This window comes from Microtus ochrogaster, chromosome X (assembly GCF_000317375.1).
Source record: "Microtus ochrogaster isolate Prairie Vole_2 chromosome X, MicOch1.0, whole genome shotgun sequence".
Taxonomy (NCBI): domain Eukaryota; kingdom Metazoa; phylum Chordata; class Mammalia; order Rodentia; family Cricetidae; genus Microtus; species Microtus ochrogaster.
The window spans coordinates 21,954,299-21,962,063 of record NC_022026.1 but is presented as its reverse complement, the minus strand read 5'-3'; the positions used below and the strand labels follow the sequence as shown (position 1 = coordinate 21,962,063).

At 41.4% G+C, this 7,765-nt stretch overlaps 1 pseudogene; it reads right to left on the bottom strand.

Moving 5' to 3' along the window:
- Positions 1–4,468: 4,468 nt before the first annotated feature.
- Positions 4,469–4,564, bottom strand: LOC113457473 (annotated as a pseudogene).
- Between the last annotated feature and the right edge of the window lie 3,201 nt (positions 4,565–7,765).

Below are 7,765 nucleotides of genomic sequence, written 5' to 3'. Positions count from 1 at the left end.
TTTAGTAGATTTTCTTGAAGAAGTGGGTTCTTTTTCATTCGTTGTATGCTTTTAGGAGCATTTCCAGGGACTCACAATTTTATAAATTACACTACTTAGTGATTTTAAGGTTCCCACAGAACCTTCTCTCATCCCTCCTGCATACATCATGGCCTGCCTCCTCCAGTGCAGATAGTACACATCCCAGAAGGACATTCGTTATGGCTGATGTCACATCGTTATCACTGACACTAACAGTTTACACTGCTGTCCACCCCTGGTGTTGTACCCATGTGCAGCGGCCTGAGCTGTCTCCTGTTATCACACGGGACCCCTCCATTACCCTAGGCGTTCTCTGTGCTTTACTCACTCATCCTTCATTCCCGATAACGCCAGACAAGTTCTGATCTTTTTTGCTGTCGCTGTAGTTTGGCTTTTTCTGAAATGTCATATCTAGGCAGGATAGAAAGCCAGGGAAAATTAGAACACTATGGAAAGGGAAAGACAAGAGTCAATAACTTCAGCGCAACTGACGAAATCAAGATCACCTACAGAGACAGCATTCTTCTTTTCCAAGAGATGCCTTAAACAAGAGCAATAGACATCAACACGGAAACCATGTTGCTTCAGGCCAGAACGTGTGCGCTTTTTCCAGTGAGCAGCATCAGCAACGCCTCCCTCATCCTTAAGCCTGAACAATGTGCCTCATAAAGCCACCTTACGATCTCAAATTCTTCGAGCAGAGAAAGGCAAGCAGCTCATCTATTTTTACTTAATCTTTGAACCTGGTAGTCAATTATATCCTCTGAGCAATGCAACTTCAAAAGTCACAAAACCTTATGCCTGTAAGTAACATTTAAGTGTTAGTATTTCCTGGGGCCTGAGACATGACTCAGTGGCTAAGAGCCCCGCTGCTCTTCCAGTACACTGGGTTCGATTCCCAGCACCCACAGGGTGGACCTGATGCTCTCTTCTGATCTCCAAAGGCACCAAGCACATACATGGTGCACACACATACATGACACAAAACACCCCCCCACACACACATAAAATAAATAAAATTCTGAAAATGTTGGTCTTTCCTATAAAACACTGTAAAATTTGCATTTACAGAAAGAAATTCCAACCTTTTCATCTCTTGCTTTATAAGACTTGTATGCCAATATTTGGAGCCCCCACCCCAGCTGGTAAAACCTTCATTAACCCAAAGTCACCTCTGCATTTCGAGAAGGCCTAGAGCAGTGACCCTCTTTCCCCTTTGCTGCCATTTCTTTTATGCTGAGTCTTTTAAAACTAGCCCATCAAGAAAAGCTGTGAGGTCAAACCCCAGCCGATGGAGAAAAGATTCCCTCACCACCTGCCCTAGCAGAAAAACCAAGTTCACTTCCTGTCTTGATGTTCTTGCTCTTCCAAGTGCACCCTCTTGAAGCGCAAAATTTCCATTTGAGACAATTTAATTAGATTGGTAGTCTGCTCCCAAATTTTCTTTCTTTCTTTCTTTCTTTCTTTCTTTCTTTCTTTCTTTCTTTCTTTCTTTCTTTCTTTTTCTTCCTTCCTTTCTTCCTTCCTTCCTTCCTTCCTTCCTTCCTTCCTTCCTTCCTTCCTTTCTATTCTTGAGTCAAGGTTTCTCTGTGTAGCCCTGGCTGTCCTGGAACTCACTTTGTAGGCCATGCTGGCCTTGAACTCACAGAGATCCACCTGCCTCTGCCTTCTAAGTGCTGGGATTAAAGGCATGCACCACCACTGCCTGGCTCCCAATTTATTTCTAATACAGTCATTGAGACACTCAAGGTCTCTCTCTCTCTCTCTCTCTCTCTCTCTCTCTGTCCCTTTCTCTCTCAAGGTCAGCACTTAAATATAAAGCATATACTATTCTCTTTCTGCTGAACAAACTCACTAACTTTGCTCTACTCTACTTCCTCTCAAGATCCTTTTATGTGACGTAGTCAAGGATGCTGTTTTACCTGAATGGAGTCTGCTAAATGGGACACTTCCTTATGCTATAGGATAGCATTCTCAGATTAGTTTCTTTCACTTAGCAATATGCCTTTAAGGTTCCTCCATGTTCTTTCATGGCTTGGTAGCTCAGTTCCTTCTGGTTTGTTTTGGTTTGGTTTTTGTTGTTTGAGATAGGGTCACTAGCCCAAGCTGGGTAGCTCATCTCTTTTAGCACTGGATGCTATGCCATTGTCAGGTGGCAGCTTAGTTTCTTCATTTGCCTACTAATGAACATTTTGGTGGCTCCCAAAATTTGGCAGCTATGAACAACGCTACTCCAAACATACATGTGAAGGCTCTACGTAAATACAAGTTTTCCGTAAAGAACATGACTGCCAGATCATAGGCTGAGTATACTTAGTTTTGTAATAAATTGCCAAACTATCTTCCCAACTGTGTGCACCATGTTGTATTCCTACCAGCAGAGTGAGAAAGCTCCCGTTGCTCCATAGGCTTTATTGTGTCATGTTCTAGATCTTGATCATTGTAATACTAGATATTAATATTTCATCGTTGTTTTAATTCGTAATCCTCTAATGATATAATGTTGACTATTTCTTTCTATTTTTTGAGACAGCGTGCCATGTAGTTCAGTCTGGTCTCAAACTCACTACATAGCTGAAGATGCCCTTGAATGACTGATCCTCTTGCCTCCACCTTCCAAGTAAGGGGATTTAAAAACTGCCTGGCTTAAAGATTCTTTCATATTCTTATTTGCCATCTGTATATCTTCTTTGTGAAGCGTTCGGGTCTTTCATCATCTTGTGGTCATCATTATCACTGTGTGTGTGTGTGTGTGTGTGTGTGTGTGTGTATGTGATGTATACCACTATGGGATTCCAGCATTGCACTTGAATGGTCAGACAAAGGAAGCATTACCTGCTACACCATCTTGGCAGCTGTTATTCAGGTCACTTACCAATTTTTAATCATGTTCTTCATTTTCCTACAGTCCATTCTTGTGAGTTTGTATATTTGAGACTAGCAGCTTTTATCAGGTACGTCTTTTCTAAACATTTTCTAAACATCCCCCCCCCCCCAGTCTGTGGCTCGTCTTTCCAGTCTCTTGGCAGTACTCTTAGCAGTGCAGAATGACTGCCATTTTTCCCTTCTTTGTGGTGCTACAGTTCAAACCCAGGGCTTCAGGCATGCTAGGTAAGCACTCTGCCATGGGGGTCATATCTCCAATCTAGAATTTTTACTGTTAATGCATCTAGCACATCAATGATTTCTTTCACACATTGTGCCTTTGGCAATGTGTCTAAAAGTCATCACAACGTAGATTTATTGATCATAGCAAATGTACAGCTCTGGTGTGATGTGTTGATAGTGTACGTTGTTTAGCACCTATGAAGACAGAACTTATATAGAACTCCACAGTTGCTACTCTTTTGCTATCGATCCAAAAGCTCGCTGAAAACTAAAGTTTGTGTGTTTGTTTGGGCCTTTTGCAAGAGACATTTACTCTGTTGTTCAGACTGGTCTGGAATTCATTCTCTCTGGAAACCAGACTGCTCTCAGACTTGTAATCCTCTAGGATCTGCCTTTTGAGTGCTGGGATACAGGTGTGAACCACTATACTCTGCTAAAATGTATTCATTTAGGGAAACCTGTAAAGTCCTAGGTGAAGAAGGCTGTTAGCATTGAAAGTAAACTAATAAGTGTGGGTAAAATAAGCCTCACTGTGTACAAGGCCATCTAGAGTTTGAATTCTATTACCACCTAGGAGGTGTGTGGTCCTGCACTTTGCATTTAGATCTGTGAACAATTAAGAGTTAATTTTTGTGTGATGTCTGATTCCTTTCTTCCTTCCCTCCTTCCCTCCCTCCCTCCCTCCCTCCTTCCTTTCTTTGGCACATAGATGCCCACTTGTTTCAGCACAATTTGTTGGAAAGATTTCTTTGCTCCATTATGTTGCTTTGTCCCTTTCTCATAGAGCAGTTGACTGATTCAAGTAGGCCTATTTCTGTTCTCCACTGATCTGTTTATCTGTCTATTCAGTCACTAACAACAGTCTTGATTGCTGCGGCTTTACATAGGTTCTCAGGGGTTGGCCAGTGTCAGTCCTCCAACTTTGTTCCTCTCCTTCTATATGGAGTTGGTTATTCTGGGACACTTGTGTTTCTATATATAAAACTTTGGAACTAGTTTGCTTAGATTCAGAAAATAACTTTCTGTGATTTCTATTGGAATTGCATAGAACTGTAGATCAACTCAGGGAGAACTGGCATCTTGACAGTATTGAATCTTCCTGTTGTGAACATAGAGTATCTCCTTCATTTATTGTTTGATTTCTATCATTATAGTTTTATAGTTTTCTCTATACAGATGTTGTATAGCTGATGTTAAATTTTTACTCAAGTGTTAGATACTTTGGGAATGCTAATATATGGTAATACGTTTTTAAAACAATGCATAAGGTTAATATATATAATGAGTTGTGCATATTTGATATACATATATCTTAATAAGTTTTAGGTAAAGATATACTAAAAATATGAAACATTTCACAATGTTGTCTGTCATCCTTGCATAGGATCACACTAATCTCTGTCTTGTCTCAACTTTACATGCTCCTGAAGAAAACACCATAGTAATGTGTTTTTAGTTCCAGATTCCACCTACTCATCGCAGTTGGCTTTTGTAAGTCAACCCTGTGTCCTGTAACCTTGCAATAGCTGCTATTAATTGCTAGAGTTCACTTTTTTTTCAGATTGCCTACCTCTATGATCATTGATGTGGGAGTGATTTCTTATTAATAAAGAAACTGCCTAGGCCCATTTGATAGGCCAACCCTTAGGTAGGTGGAGAAAACAGAACAGAATGCTGGGAGAAAGAAGCTGAGTCAGTGAGTCGCCATGATTCTCCCACTCCAGACAGAGGCAGGTTAAGATCTTCCCTGGTAAGCCACCTCATGGGCTACACAGATTATTAGAAATGGATTAGATCAATATGTAAGAGCTAGCCAGTAAGAGGCTGGAACTAATGGGCCAGGCAGTGTTTAAAAGAATACAGTTTCTGTGTAATTATTTCGGGTATAATGCTAGACATGCGGGCGGCCCGGTGCCAGGAATGTAGCCCCGCAGCTCTTAATACTACAGATCATGTGATCTATGAGTAGAGTTTTTCCCCTTCCTTCTTGGTTTACTCTTTCCTTCTTTGGGGGAGGTGTATTTCGAGACAGGGTTTCTCTACGTAACAGCTCTCACTGTCCTGTCCTGGAACTAGCTCTTATAGACCAGGCTGGCCTCGAACTCACAGAGACCCACCTGCCTCTGTCTCCCGAGTGCTGGGATTAAAGGTGTGCGCCACCATCGCCCAGCCTACCCTTTCCTTCTTATTGCATTGTTTACACTTCCCTGTAAGATGTTGGAAGGCAGTGGCAGGAGGGCACATCCTTGCTTTTGTTCCTGATATTAGTGGGAAAGCTCCTCAGAGTCTCACCATTAAGTGTGTTTGCTGTATGTATTTTATAGATTTTTTTCTTTTTGTTTCTGAGATGGGATCTAACCATGAAGCCCAGGCTTACCTTGAACTTAAAATCCTCTAGCCTCTGTGTAGTGTTGGGCTTACAAACGTGCACCGCCACACCACAGGTTCTTTTACTCCTAGTGTGCTGAGGGTCTTATTCTGACTGGACATTGATATTTTCATCAAAGCCGTTCTCTGCATCTGTTTATATTATTGTGCTTTTTCTTTGTTACATTATCAAGGAATGGACTGCATTAATTAATTGAGTTTTCGGGATAGCGTCTCACAGTGTAACTCTGCTGGCCTGGAACTTACTTTGTAGACCAGACTTGCCTCCGAACTCCTGGCTCTGCCTCTAGAGTACCTTGATTGATTTTTGGAAATGCTGAACCAGTCTTTCCTAGCTAGCATAAATCTCACGTCGTTGTGAAGTGTAATTCTTTTTCTACATTATTGGATTTGACTTTATCTTTGTTCGATTTTAGTATTAGGATAATGTTAGTCTCATAGAATGCATTAAGAAATATTCCCCCTGGTTTCTAGAAAAGTGATACATATTCCCCCCCCTCCCCGAACAAATATTTGGTAGAAATTATCACTGAAGCACTCCAAGCTTGGTGTTTCTGTTTGGGAAAGGTATTAGTGCACAGTTTCTTTAATAAATATAGACCTATTCATATCGCCTAGTTCTCCTTGTGTGGGTTTTGGCAGGCTCTGTCTTTAAAGGAATTGACTGATTTTGTCTAGGGTGTTGAATTTGAGGGTATAGAGTTGGCCACTGAATTCATTTCTTCTTTTGGTGCATGTGGGATCAGGAATGAGGCCCTCTCATTTGTGGCATTGGTGGTCCATGCTGTCTTTTTTTCCCTTTGCCTGGCCTTAAGGGTTATTGGTTTTACTGGATCTTCTCAATGAACTCATCTTTGGCTTTGTTGATTTTTTTCTCTAATGATTTCCTGCTTTCAATTTCATTGATTCTGCTCTAATTTTTATTATTTCTTTTCCTCTATTTAGTTTGGGTTTAGTTTAGTCCTTTTCTAATTTCTGACGGGTTAAGCTTAGATTATTGCTGTTCTGCATTCCTTCTTTTCTGCTATTTGCACTCAGTGCTGTAACTTGCCCTCGCAGCTCTGCTTTTGTTGCACATCTGGAGAGGCTGGCGTTTCATTGCCCTTGATTAAAGCCTTTTTTATTTCTTTTGAAATCCCTTCTTTGACTTGTATGTTATTTACAAGTTTGATTTTAATCTCTAAATATTGAGGCTTCTGCAGACAGATTTCTGTTATTCACTTGTACTTCCACCCCACTATGGCCTGAGCAGATCGCATGCAATTTCTTGTCCATTAAAGTGGAAAGGTGGTTAATGTGTGCTTTGTGGCCCACAAAAAGTTACTAGTAGCTAGCCTTTGTCCTCACTGAACTTTCAGTAATCAGTCAATCGACAATTCAGATTTCATACCTAGTACTGTTTTCTGCTTCTGAGACCTCCATACCGCCTTGCATACACATTGTCTTTCAGAGTCACGGTCTGGCCACGGTGTACTAGCTGGTCTCAGAACTGCTGGGCACAAGTGATCCATCCCCTTGCCTCAGCAGCCCAAGCACCGGGGGCTACATATGTGTGCTGCTCCAACATGCCGGCAAGCCTCTGCTACCTCAAGTTAGTATCCTCCATGTCTAGTGCCTACTCCCATTTTAAGGCAGTGCCTTTGCCTTGGGACTTCTCTGCTGGCCCTAAGGAGAGCTGCCGATACATTCAGCTTTTTACCTGTTAGGGCAGATTGGTGGTTTTGGGGTTTTTTTTTAAGCTCTTTATATGCTCAACTGGAAATTAGAAACCAAACTTGGTGTTTGAGGTTTTTGGTTTGTTTGTTTAGGTTTGTGGTTTCAGGTTCTATGTAGGGACTGTGGCGGTGGTGGGTGACTTTCTTTGTTTCCTTTTGGTTTTGAGCCAGGTTCTCTCTGTGCAGTCCAAATTGGCCTAGAACTCTTTATGTAGCTCAGGTTGGTCTCCGACTCACTGGCCACCTGCCTAGGCCTGCTGGGAGCACAGGTGTATACCACTGTACCAGGCTTGGGTCTGAAGTTTTGAAATATTTTGTAGAATTTATCAGTGAGGCAACCTGAGCAGGACTCTGCCATGTGGCAGCTTCACATTTGTTGATGCCATCTTTTTATTTGTTTTACTATATTCATATTTTTCCTTCTTCTTGAGCCCATTTTAGAAGCTGTTCTCTCTGGGAATTTTTCTATTTCATTTTACTTTTCTAATTTGTTCCCACATAGTTATTCATAGTTTTATATTCACTTCTTTTTA